Source organism: Leucopleurus acutus, assembly GCF_964270905.1.
Source record: "Leucopleurus acutus genome assembly, chromosome: 19".
Taxonomy (NCBI): domain Eukaryota; kingdom Metazoa; phylum Chordata; class Mammalia; order Artiodactyla; family Delphinidae; genus Leucopleurus; species Leucopleurus acutus.
In genome coordinates this window covers 17,962,102-17,976,065 of record NC_139161.1, presented here as the reverse complement: position 1 = coordinate 17,976,065, position 13,964 = coordinate 17,962,102, and positions in this window count along the sequence as shown.

Genomic DNA, 13,964 nt, shown 5'->3' with positions numbered 1-13,964 from the left:
AGAAAAAAAAAAAAGCAAGCAAGAAGCTCTTAGGTTTGTAACACATTGGAAAACCGGGGGAGTACCCCGCCTCGTCCGATCTCGGAGCCCCGCGAGGGCCTTCCGGGTTTCAGAGCGAGCCTCACGCTATTCTCAATGCCCCTCACCTCCTTCGGGTTTAGGGTCCGAGGAGTCCGAGCAAATAATTCTCCCTCTGGGCCGTAGCAAGGGGGTGTCAGGGTGAGAGTTGGGGGCATTTCTCAAGAAGCAAAACCATCCCTCCCACCCCAGCTTCGGTAGCTGGGCCGGAGTCCGGGTTGAGAGCAAAAATCCTGGTTGGTTTAGGCGAAGAGGATTCCGGGGCAAAGTCGGAGCCGCGAGACCGCGCTTCGAGCATCTCCCCTTCGGTCTCTGCCTCCTGTCCCCTGCCTGCTCCCCGTTTAATTTTTTTTTTTTTTTTTTTTTTTTGCCCCCTCGCCTTTAATCTAATTTCTTCCAACTCCACCTTTGTTGTTAACCGGCGTCACGCCCGGACTAGCCAATCCCCGCCACGCAATCAGCTTGTCAAAAAGGCTCGGCCAGCCCTGGGAAAACAGGCCGCGGGCACTGCCCCCCCAACCCTACCCCCCGCCCCCCGCACGGCGGCGGCGGCGGCGGGGAGCCGCGAGGGGAGCCTTGCACCCCGGCCTCGCCGCCCGAGCCGCAGCGGGGCAGCCTCCTCGTAGGTTTCCGCTCTCCACCATCCTGAGGGCCAGGGATTTTAGGGCCTGGGCGGGGATCGAAAGGCCTGGGCGGGACCACCATCTACCCTCCCGTTGCCGTCGGCTGTGGTTGTCTGTCTCTGCCTCTCCTCCTCCGAGGAAGGTTCATCTGGACGCCGGAAGCCAGAAGACAGTCTGAAGAACGCCTGCTTCCAATCGGCGAGCCTACGGCTTGGGCCATCGCTCCGGGGGCAGAGCCATTGCTCCCGGGTCCCGGAATGCCAGTCTACCACACCAACACTGCTACGGCCCACATCTCGACCAGCTGGATCACCGGCCCCTTTGGACTCTCCCCTGGCACACAGCCTTCTCCATCCTCACACAACAGCCTCGCTGCTGCTGTAATTCCTCTTGTCTCCTGGGAGAAATGAGATTCCTTTCCCAGGACTTCCATAGCCCATATCTGCCACGTTTCACAAACAAGGAGGAAAATCCTGTCAAGGTCTGGTGTGTCTGGAGTTTTCAGTGGGTAGGGCATGTAGGAGGGGCCGATTTACCTTGATGCTATTGAAACTTACGCTTCAGGGCTCCTCATCGCAGGGCCTGTTGAAGGCCCTGTCCTTAATTTTGATTCATCATTTGGTATTATTTTTGAGTCTCTCCCTCCCCTCCAATTGTACAAGTTTCAGCCCCACAAACCCAGCTCTGCCCTTGGAACCTACAGAGTGCATTTTGTGTAGGACCAAGACATCTCACACCGCACTTCGAGCCTGCAGGGACTGACTTTCTTGTTTTGACTGGGAAACAGCAAAGGGTTTGGAGTCAGAAGTCCCAGCTTCCGAGCTTCTCGGCTTCCCAACCTTCTTAACAGTGTGAGTTTGATTGAATCTCTTAACCTCATCTGATCCCAGTTTCCTTGTCTATAAAATTAAAATAGCAATCCTATGTTCTCTGCTTTCCTCGCCAGGGGCTGGAGGGTGGAGTGAGATGATATATGTAAAACTGTAAAATACTCCACAATGTCACTTGCGATGTTTACAATGAGACTTAGACCCCAAGAAAGTTCCAAGTCTTCCACACACAGATCTGGAGTCCAGGTGTCCTGGCTCCTGGCCCTGAACTTCTTGGCTGGGCCAAGCGGCCTTTCGGTAAAGGGCTTTGGAATAAAACAGGATGAACATGAATCATAAGAATGATAATAATAATTATTATTTTTAATTAATTAATTTATTTTGGCTGCATTGGGTGTTCGTTGCTGTGCGTGGGGCTTTCTCTAGTTGCGGTGAGTGGGGGCTACTCTTCATTGGGTTGCGTGGGCTTCTCATTGCAGTGGCTTCTCTTGCTGCGTGCAGAGCACAGGCTCTAGGTGCGCGGGCTTCATTAGTTGTGGCCTGCGGGCTCAGTAGTTGTGGCTCGCGGGCTTTAGAGCGCAGTCTCTTTAGTTGTGGCCCGTGGGCTTAGTTGCTCTGCGCCACGTGGGATCTTCCCAGACCGGGGCACGAACCCGTGTCCCCTGCATTGGCAGGCGGATTCTTAACCACTGCACCACCAGGGAAGCCCAAGAATGATAATTATTGATTTTTCATTTCTTGGGCAGCAAAAATCATAGCTGGCACTTTTCCCACTTGGAAACCAATTGGCTTGTTTTACATCTATTGTGTCTCTGGTGAGGTCAGGAGTCTAGGACTTGGGCTATGGGCCAGAGCATGAGGGAACCTACCCTTGGTCTTTTTTATATGCCGCCTCTCCCAATTCACTTCCCCCTCCCTCCCAGTTTTCTGCCCTGTGCCTTGAAGCAGAGCCTCAGCATTCCACAACCCCAGCCAGGCTGGTGACAAGGCATAATCCTAGTTACTCATTCTCCACTTGGCCCCAGCCTTTCCTTGGGTTGCCAGTATCCCAGCACTAGCTCATATAAAACCCCTACTGTGCCTGGAATGCATTAACCAAAGTGTGGCACTTAAATTCCTAGTGTACATGGAGTAATTTTAGATAGTATACAGATGAATATATTGTTTTCAAAGTTATGTATTATAATGCGTATTTGGAAATGCACTTTTTTTTAAAATTTAAGATAGTGACATAAACCTGCTTCTTTTTTGGGGGGAGCTACTGTCCCTCATTTATTTTTTTCTTTTTTATTGAGGTGTAACTTACAGATAATGAAGTGTACACATCTTAAGAGTACAGCTTGATGCATTTTTACCTATGTATACATAGTTTACATGTTACATATATGTATGTATATATATTCATGCATACATATACATATATGTATAATGTAACTACCACCCTGATCAAGATATTGAATATTTCTAGCATTGAACAAGCTCACTCAAAGTCAGTATTCCCCTCCAAATGTCACCAGTATTCTGAGCTATTGCCATAAGATAAGTTTAGCCTGTTTTCGGAGTTCATATGCATGGAATCATTCAGTATGTATTCTTTTACATCTAACCTCTTTCACTCAACATTATGTCTAAGATTAATTTACGATGTTGCACGTAATACTGGTTCATGCGTTTTCGTTGCTATGTAGTATTCCACTGTATAAATATACCACAATTTATTCTTTCTACTTCTAATGGGCATATGGGTTGTTTCCAGTTTTTGACTACTATGAATAAAACAGCTTCAGACCTTCTTGTGCCTATATTTTGGTGGATATATGCATTCATTCCTCCTGGGTGTATTTCTAGGAGTGGATTCCTATATCATAGGCTATAAATATATCGGACATTATTTGATACTGCCAAGTAGTGTTGTCAGTGTTTTTGGATTTTGGTCATTCTAAGAAGTGTGTAGTGACATCTCATTGTCTTAATTTGCAATTCCTTAATGGCATATGATGTTGGATATCTTCTCATATGCTTAGTTGCCATCCATATATCTTTTTTGGTGAGATGTCTGTTCAGATCTTTTGCCCAGTTTTTCAATCAGGTTGTTTTCTTTTTTTTTTTGGCTTGCCATGCAGCATGTGGGACCTTAGTTCCCCGACCAGGGATTGAACTGCCAGGGAAGTCCTGACTTTGTTTGTTTTCTTATTGTTGGGTTTTAAGAGTTCTTTGTATATTTTGGCTAACAGTCCTTTATCAGAGGTGTCTTTTGCAAATCTTTTCTCCCAGTTTGTGGCTTGTCTTCTCATCCTCTTGACTTTGTCTTTCTCAGAGCAGAAGTTTTTTATTTTAATAAATTCCAGTTTATCAGTGATGTCTTTCATGCCTTTGGTGTTGTATCTAAAAAGCCACCACCATACCCAAGGTCACCTAGGATTTTTCCTGTGTTATCTTCTGGGAGTTTTATAGTTTTGTGATTTAGATTTAGGTATATATGATCCATGTGGGGTTAATTTTTCGTGAAGGATACAAGATCTATATCTAGATTGATTTTTAAATTTTTTGCATGTGGATGTCCAGTTGTTCCAGCACCTTTTTTTTTTTTTTTTTTGGCTGTGCCACGCAGCTTGTGGGACCTTAGTTCCCCCGACCGGGCATTGAACCTGGGCCCACGGCAGAGAAGGTTCCCAGCCTTAACCACTGGACCACTACGGAATTCCCCAGCACCATTTGTTGAAAAGACTATCTTTGCCACATTGTATTGCCTTTGCTCCTTTGTCGAAGATCAGTTGATTATATGTATGTGGATCTATTTCCGGGCTCTCTATTATATTCCATTGATCTATTTGTCTGTTCTTTCACCCATGCCACACTGTCTTGATTACTGTAGCTTTGTACACATCTGGAAGTTGAGTAGTGCCATTCCTTGAACTTTGTTCTTCTCCTTCAATATCGTATTGCCCGTTCGGGGTCTTTTGCCTCTCCACGTAAACTTTAGAATCAGTTTGTTGATGTCCGCAAAATAACTTGATGGAATTTTGATTGGGATTGCTTTGAATCTGTAGATCAAAATGACAAGAACTGATGTCTTTTTTTTTTTTTTTTTTTGGCTGCATTGGGTCTCCGTTGCTACACGTGGGCTTTCTCTAGTTGCGGCGAGCGGTGCGCGGGCTTCTCATTGCGGTGGCTTCTCTTTTTGCGGAGCATGGGCTCTAGGCGTGCGGACTTCGGTAGTTGTGGCATGTAGGCTCAGTTGCTCCTTGGCATGTGGGATCTTCCTGGCCCAGGGATCGAACCCGTGTCCCCTGCATTGGCAGGTGGATTCTTAACCACTGTGCCACCAGGGAAGTCCAGAACTAATGGCTTGAAAATATTAAGTTTTCCTATTCATGAACATGGACATTTCTCCATTTATTTAGTTCTTCTTTGATATTTTTCATCAGTTTTGTAATCTTCTTCATATAGTTCTTATACATATTTTGTTAGATTTATACTTAAGTATTTCTTTTCTTTTTTATTTTTGAATGCTAATGTAAATAACACTGTGTTTTTTATTTCAAATTCCTCTTGTTCATTGCTGATATATAGGAAAGCAGTTGACTTTTGTACATTAACCTTGTGTCCTGTAACCTTGCTATAATCATTTATTAATTCCAGGAGTGTTTCTTGGTTGATTCTTTCAGATTTTCTACATAGATGATTGCGTCATCTGCAAAAAAAGACAGCCTTATTTCTTTCCTCCTAATCTGTGCTTCTTTCTTCCTAAACTTTCCTTTTCTTTTCCTTTCTTTTCTCCTTATTGCATTAGCTAGGATTTCCAGTACGAGGTTGAAAAGCAGTGGTGAGAGAGAACATACCTACCATGTTCCTGATCTTAGTGGGAAAGCGTCAAGATACGCGCCATTAAGTATGTTCGCTGTACCTTGTTTGTTGATCTTTATCAAACTGAGGAGCATACTCTATGCCTAGCATGCTGAGAGTTTTTATGATGAATGGGTATTGAATTTTGTCCAATGCTTTTTCTGCCTCGATTGATATAATCATGTGACTTTTCTTCTTTAGCCAGTTGATATGATGGATTACATTAATTGATTTTCAAATATTGAACCAGCTTTGCATATCTGGAATAAATCCTACTTGGTTGTGGTGTATAGTTCTTTTTATACATTCTTGAATTTGATTAGCTAATATTTTGTTGAGAATTTTTGCATCTATATTCATGACAGATATTGATCTGTAGTTTTTTTTTTTTTTTCTTGTAATGTCTTTGGTTTTGGTATTAGGGTAATGCTGGCCTCATAGAATTAGTTAGGAAGTACAGTTATCCCTTGGTAACCACAGGGGCTTGGTTCCAAGACCCCTGCAGATACCAAAATCCACAGATACTCAAGTCCCTTATATAAAATGGCTTAGTATTTGCATGTATCCTATGTATATCCTCCCATATACTTTAAATCACCTCTAGATTACTTATAATACCTAATACAATGTAGCCGCTGTGTAAATAGTTGAAAATACAACGTAAATGCTACATGAATACTTGCCAGCACACAGCAAATGCAAGTTTTGGTTTTGGGAGCTTTCTGGAAAACATTTTTTTGGAATATTTTCAATCCACAGTTAGTTGAACCTGCAGATGTGGAACCTGAGGATACAAAGAGTTGACTGCTTCTATCTTCTGGAAGAGACTGTAGAGAATTGTTATAATTTACTTCTTAATTTTTTTTTTTTCTTTTTTTTTTGTTGTGGTACGCGGGCCTCTCACTGTTGTGGCCTCTCCTGTTGCGGAGCACAGGCTGCGGACGCGCAGGCTGCGGACGCGCAGGCTCAGCGGCCATGGCTCACGGGCCCAGCCGCTCCGCGGCACGTGGGATCTTCCCGGACCGGGGCACGAACCCGTGTCCCCTGCATCGGCACACAGACTCTCAACCACCGCGCCACCAGGGAACCCCTTTCTTAAATGTTTGATAGAAATCACCAGTGACCCATCTGGGCCTGGTGCTTCTTGTTTTAGGAGGTTACTAATTATTAATTCAATTTCTTTAATAGATAAAGACCCGTTCAGATTTCTTCTTGTGTGGATTTTGGCAGATTGTATTTTTTAAGGAATTGGTCCATTTCATCTAGGTTGTCAAATTTGTAGGCATAGAGCTGTTTATAATATTTCTGTATTATCCTTTTAATGTATATGAGAGCTATAGTGATGTCCCCTCTTTCATTTCTGATATTAGCAATTTGTGTCTTCTCTCTTTTTCTTAGTTACCCTGGCTAGAAGCTTATCAATTTTGTTGATCTTTTCAAAGAACCCGTTTTTGGTTTTGTTGATTTTCTCTACTGATTTCCTGTTTTCAACTTCATTGATTTCAGCTCTGATTTTTATGATTTCTTTTCTTCTGTTTAATTTGCATTTAATTTGCTCTTTTTGTTCTTGTTTCCTAAAGTGGAAGTTTAGATTATTGATTTTGGATCTTTCTTCTTTCTGATACTATATGCACGTAGTGATATAAATTTCCCTGCAGGCAATGTTTTTGCTACATCTTACAAATTTTGATAAGTAGTATTTTTGTTTTCATTTATTGCAAAATATTTTTAAATTTCTCTTGAAATTTCTTCTTTGACCCATGTGTTATTTAGAAGTGTGCTGCTTTATCTCCAAGTATTTTGGGATTTTCAAGCTATCTTTCTGTTGTTGACTTTTACTTTAATTCCATTGTGTTCTGAGGGAAGACATTGTATGATTTCAGTTTTTTTTTAAATTATAAATTTATTTATTTGTTTATGTTTGGCTGCATTGGGTCTTCGTTGCTGTGCAAGGGCTTTTTCTAGTTGTGGTGAGTGGGGACTACTCTTTGTTGCGGTGTGCAGGCTTCTCTTGTTGCGGAGCACAGGCTCTAGGCGTGCAGGCTTCAGTAGTTGTGGCACGCGGGCTCAGTAATTGTGGCTCAAGGGCTCTAGAGCGCAGGCTCGGTAGTTGTGGCGCATGGGCTTAGTTGCTCCACGGCATGTGGGATCTTCCTGGACCAGGGCTCGAACCCGTGTCCCTTGCATTGGCAGGTGGATTCTTAACCACTGTGCCACCAGGGAAGTCCCTTTTATTTTATATCTATACAAGATGATGGATGCTCACTAAATTTATTGTGGTAATCATTTCATGATGCATGTAAGTCAAATCATTATACTGTACACTTCATCTTTGATATACTAGTCATTTAATTCTGTTATGGACATAAGTTATACTCTGCATGATTTCAGTTCTTTTACATTTGTTAAGGTTTTTTATGGCCTAGAATATGGTCTGTTTTGGTGAGTGATCCATGTGCAGTTGAAGGGAATGTGTATTTTGCTATTGTTGCTTGGAATGTTCTACAACTGTAACCTAGGTCGAGTAAGTTGATGGTGCTCTTCAGGGGTTCTGTATCCTTAATAATTTCCTCTCTACCTGTTCAGTGGATTATCGAGAGAGTAGTTGTAGTTTCCTACTGTAACTGTGGATTTACATGTTTCTCCTTTCAGTCCCATCAGTTTCTGCTTCATGTATTTGAAGCTCTATTAAAAAACTATATATGTGGAAATGAGTGTTCACATATAAATATATCTGGAGGAAAACACTCTAAATTATTAACAATGGTTACTGGGGTGGGGGTGGGGTATTGGAGGCTTTTATTCTCTATGTTAAATAGTTCTGTAATTTTAAGTGTTTTATAGTATACATGTATTCTTTTTGAAATTTGAAAATATACAGACATGTTTTAAGGGAAAGAGAAAGATGATTGCATGGCTGCAAACGTGTCCTCCTAGCCTGGGCTATCTTGGAAAAAAGTCAGCTGGGTGCTCTCTGTCCCATTCCTGCCAAGCTCCCAGACCATGGCTTCAACCTACTGCTTCTGCTTGCTTACCAGCCCTTCCTTCCTCACTTCCTGTCATCTGGCTTTGGGCCCAGGTGCCTGGGAAAGAAACAATTTTTTGAGGTCACCATGTGGCCTGCCAACCCAGCAGGCTTTCCACCATGTGACTTGGCTTTGCTGAGCAAATTTCACCCACTTCATCTTCAGATTATTTCTCAATGTTTTCCATTTTCCAGACTCTTATTCTCTCAAGATATCCCCCCTTTCTCATCACTGGGCCAGCTCTTACTTTTCCCTCAGGAATCAGAGTAAATGTCTCCAGGAATCCTTGCCAAACCTCAGCCGGCCTCTGCTCCCAGCACTCCCTGCAGAATTACGCATCATTCTTGTTGAACGCCTGGCTCCCACGCAGACTGGAAGTCCTATGAAAATTGGAGTTATGTACACCTGCCTCTGCTATTGACTCACCTACATGGAAGGATTCCCAATTTGCCTCTTTGCAGCCAACCTCTCCTGTATGCAGCTCCCAGGTGAATCACTTTCATCACGTCATCCCCAGTTCTAGAACCTGCAGTGACTTGCTGGTGCCTATTGAATCAAACCCAAACTCTTCCTCTTGTGTATATTTAATTACATCAACATTAAAGATTTCTGTTCAATGAGGTGGACAAAGTTAAGAGAGAGATGACAAAATGGGAGAATATTTTTGCAATGTCCAAAACCAACATAGATTCTTCCAGATCTCTTGCAAATCAACCTCCAAAAAGGCATCAATAGAAATATGATCCAATGATGTAAAAAGACTTTATATAAGAGGAAACGTTAAAGACTAATCACCAAGTGCAAAGATGCTCAAACTCTTTGGTGATCAGACAAATGCAAATAAAACAACAGTGATGGGGCTTCCCTGGTGGCGCAGTGGTTGAGAGTCCGCCTGCCGATGCAGTGGACACAGGTTCGTGCCCCGGTCCAGGAAGATCCCACATGCCGCGGAGCGGCTGGGCCCGTGAGCCATGGTTGTTGAGCCTGCGCGTCCGGAGCCTGTGCTCCGCAACGGGAAAGACCACAACGGTGAGAGGCCCGCGTACCGCAAAAAAAAAAAACCCCAAAAAACAGTGAGATAATACCTCAGTCGGGGTAGGAAAAATCAGACAGCTGGATAATATCAATCATATGGGAATATAGGAACCTCCTGCTCTGCGTGTGGGAGTGTGGCCTGGTGCAGACGTTGTGGAGAAAAATATGGCTGTACTTAGTCAAATGAAGACAGATGTATTTATGCCCTATGACCTAGCAAGTCCACTCCTGGCTTCTACATTTATAACTCAGAGAGATTCTCACTGGATCCATAAGAGGAAAAGGCTGAGGATGTGCATTGCAGCATTGCTTACTGGAGGGGAGTTGGGTGCAGCCAGATGTCCCTCCCTGGGAGAGTGAAGAGGCCAAAGGTGGGGAATGCCCCCATGGAGCACCCCACAGCAATTCAAGCAACTCTGTTCCTGGCTGGATCCAACTCAGGGCAACCTGGCTGGATCTTAAAGCCACAGTGCTGGGTGCAAAGAGGACGAACAGTGCAAGGCCTAGAACACAGTGCTGGTAATGTATAGAAATACACACACACTGTATGGTCAGGCCATTCAAGATGGCTGTTCTCTTGCTCTGTGTACATCCCCTGCCCAACCAGTGCCTGCTTCACCTATACCCCACGCACATGACTGACCTTCCTATGTGCTTGCCCCAGGCCCAGCTAGTGATAGCTTATCAAAGGGGTGGTGAGGGGCATGCCTCTCTGCTGCTTTCCCTGGTAACTAATGAGCCAACCTGATGTCAGTTCCCCCTGTATGTGGCAGTCTCCCGTTCCCTTAGGGAGCGAAGACTGCCACCACGTCCTGTCTGCCGTACATGGTGAGGTGTCGCTCCAGGACCTTGCTTCACACATGTAGGCTCCCCCATCCATTAAACCATCGATGTGTCTATTGCTGACTCCGGGCTCTTTCTTGGGTCTTGAAGCTGGGCAAGCACAGGGCTTGTAGGCCTGTGGGGTGCAGCCCAACACACACATACCCCCTGAAACCAACCAAAAAGAGGCATTCTGAGAAATTTAGTTATGGATTGAATGCTAATTTTTTGCTAATTTTGTTGGGTGTGACAATGGCACTGCAGTTGGGTTCAAAAATGATCAGTGCTGGGGGGGGACGCATAGCTGAAAGGTATAAGGGTGAAATGGCATGACGTATGAAATTTACTTTCAAGTATTTAGTTCAGCAGAGGGAAAAAAGAGAAAGTGTATTTTAGGCAAAGATTTAAGCAAGATTTTAAGGCAAAATCTTGATAATTTCTGCGTCTGGGAGATGAGTGTATGGTGGTTTGTTGTACTATTGTCTCTACTTTTGTGTATGGATTAAAATTCATAATAAAACTTAAAACAATATCAATGATACATATTTTCAAGACTATGTTCACACAAAAAGATACACCTTAAACGTGAGAGTGACCACCTATGGAGGGGAAAGAAAATAGGAGGGAATAGAAAATGAGGACAAAGGGGAAGGAAGGACAGAAGGAAGGAAATAAGAACGGTCAACGAAAATCCACTCTGGACTGAGGAGGATGATTAACTTAACCCTTTGCACCTAAAGTCCAAAAGAAGGTGGAAAGAAATTGATATCCCCCATACCTCTACCACCGTGGCGTTTTAATTTTTTCCATCTAAGCCTCTAACCTTCATTCCTGTGCCCACCATACTTTTCCACAAGGCTGTCACCATGACAGTCACATCACTGCGTGCTTCCCTTAGGAATAGGAATGCACTTTTTCTTTTTTAATTAATTTTTAAATTTTTGGGGGGGCTGTGTTGGGTCCCGTTGCTGCGCAAAGTCTTTCTTTTTCTAGTTGCGGCAAGCAGGCGCTACTCTTCACTGTGATGCCCAGGCTTCTCATTGCGGTGGCTTCTCTTGTTGCGGAGCACGGGCTCTAGGCGTGCAGGCTTCAGTAGTTGTGACACGCAGGCTCAGTAGTTGTGGCACACGGGCTTAGTTGCTCCGCGGCATGTGGGATCTTCCCGGACCAGGGATCAAACCCGCGTTCCCTGCATTGCCAGGCAGATTCTTAACCACTGCGCCACGAGGGAAATCCTAGGAATGCACTTTTGCTTACTCAGTGCCAGCACTGGGCTAGGACCCACTGGTGTGTGATCTCAATTCATCCTCTCAGTAACATGAGGTAAGTACCGTGTCCTGACCTCCATTTTACAGATGCAGAAAACTGAGCTCAGGAATGTGGTTCTTAGCTGGAATTTCAAATATCTCGGCCTCAGATGCCCAGGATCACGTGATTGCACCAAGCGGATCCAATCACTTCTTCATCATCATCGTTATTTTTAGGGCCTGCCTAAGGGTCCATTATATTGATGTCGGGTAATTCGCTGTAATTTACTAACAGCTCTCCTGTTGCTGAGTATTTGGACTCTTTCTAGCTTTTCGCTTTCATAGTCCTGCACAGAATAGTTTCAGGTACAGAGATTTTCAACTCTGTTGAGTTATTCCCTTGCCGGGAGTGGGTTAGGCTTAGGTTACTCTGTGTTCACACAAAAGGGTGTTCCTCACGGCAGCTAATTCACGTTGAGGTAGTTTTCCTGAGAGGAAATGTGGACGTGGGGGGCAGGGCATCTGCGAGGAGAGGGGGCAGGAAATGTCGGGAGAGTAAGGTCTCGGGCCAGGCAGGAAGCTGGATCCCGACTGATTTTTTGCGGTCTTCACATTTCCTTAATGCCTTCCCTGCTGACTTAGGGTGTCCCTCTGTCAAGCCCTGGGGACTGGGACACCTCTGTGGGACATGAAGCTGCCGTGTGTGGGAGGTGACTGGCTGAGACTGCTATCCTGGGGCCACAGTAGCTCTCTGGCCCTTTGGCGGCCGCCCTGGCCAGCCTGGGAGGGGTCAGCTGGGGATAGGCAGCATGTAAATATAGATCCAGGGAAGGAAGCCAGGCGGCCCAACCCTGCACTGACCTCTCTTTGGAGGGTTGGGGTGGTAAGAGGGGTGATGTCCTGACACCCTCCTCACCAGGGGTGGGTCACACCTGGCCCAGCAGTCCCCTAGAGTTGCTGGAAGTGGCTGGGGGTGGAAGTGGGGGGCAGGGCCTCCAAGGGCATCACAGTGGGGGCTGGTGGAAAGCTGGTCAAGAGATGCTGTTCCTGTGTGACCGATGGCAAATCGCATTTTCTCTCTGACAATTTCTGTTAGCGGTGCTGCCCAGCCTGATGTGTCCAGGCTAAGGGGCCAACTGGTCCTAAGGGATGTGGGGTTCACTGTGCAAGGGGCAGGGGGCGCCCCTCTCCCCATCTCCATGGGTCTTGCTTATTTTGGAGAGGAGGGATGTCCGGGGCATAAACTTGTCTTCCCTTGCTCTCCCACCCCCTCACTGGGTGCTGGCCCTCTCCACCCTAGGGCTCTGGGCCGCCAGCCCTGCCTCTCCCCCAAATCTAGTGCCACACCCCTCCCCCAGCCTGGCCCTTCCTGCCCCCTAGGGCCACAGCCCTACACCAGCTCCACACCATACATTCCTTCTCCACCTGGTGCAGCCCAGACCCTTGGACCCCCGACCCTGGGAAGGGAATTCCAGCATGGCACTCACTCCACCACAGACGCATTTATTAGTAAAACCTATTCCCAAACATCAAGGGGAAGGGTGCTAGCAGGGTGAGTGACTTTTTCCACTTGGCAGTGTTCAAGGAGCAGAGGGTAGGAAGGGGCAGGGGCATCCCAGTCAGACTAACAATACCAGCAGCTAACTTTATTGAACTCTTCTGATGGGGTCTGAGGCCAGGCGCTGTGCTAAGCAATCACTTTATAGGCAACGTCTCCTTTAATCCTTACAACAAACCTACAAAGTAGGTACCATTATCGTCCCCATTTTACAGATGAGGAAACTGAGGCATAGAACAGTGAAGTGGTGGGAAGCAGCTGTGAGCCTTCAGGAGGTACCTGAGAGCCCTCTCTCAGCCTCCTTTTTTTCTGTCACACCCTGATTCTCAGTTTCAACCATCTCTCACCACTTCCAGTTCTTTCAACTCTTTTTATATTTTTCTTTTGTAAAAAAATAGATTTTGCCCATATTCTGCAGCTCCCACTGTCTCCTACCCCACTTGGTCGAATCTGGGTTCTCCCCAAGATTTGGTTCAAGTGGAGCTGAGGACAGTGTGTCTCTAATTGGGGCTCGCGTGCGCGAGTGTGCCTGCGTGTAGCTCAAGGACAATGAAAGCTCTGAGGATACACAAGGTATAAGTTACAAACCTCCCTCCCTCCCCCTCCCCATCTCCTCCCTATCTTCCCACCCCCCCCACCCCCATCCAAATGAAGAACAGACTGTACACTGCCCCCCACTCCCAACCCCAAGGCAAGGGCTTGTCTCAGTCACCTCTCTGTCCACGGGGCCCAGGGCCTTAGATAAATGTTTGTGGAATGAATGGATGAGTGAATGAATGAGAGCGTGGGGGAGGGAGCAGCACTTAGGAGTCCTGAGTCCCAGCCCTGATTTTGTCCTCACCTGCACCTTGCCCTCACCAGGACACCTTCCTCCGCCCCAGAGAAGAGGGTCCCCAGTG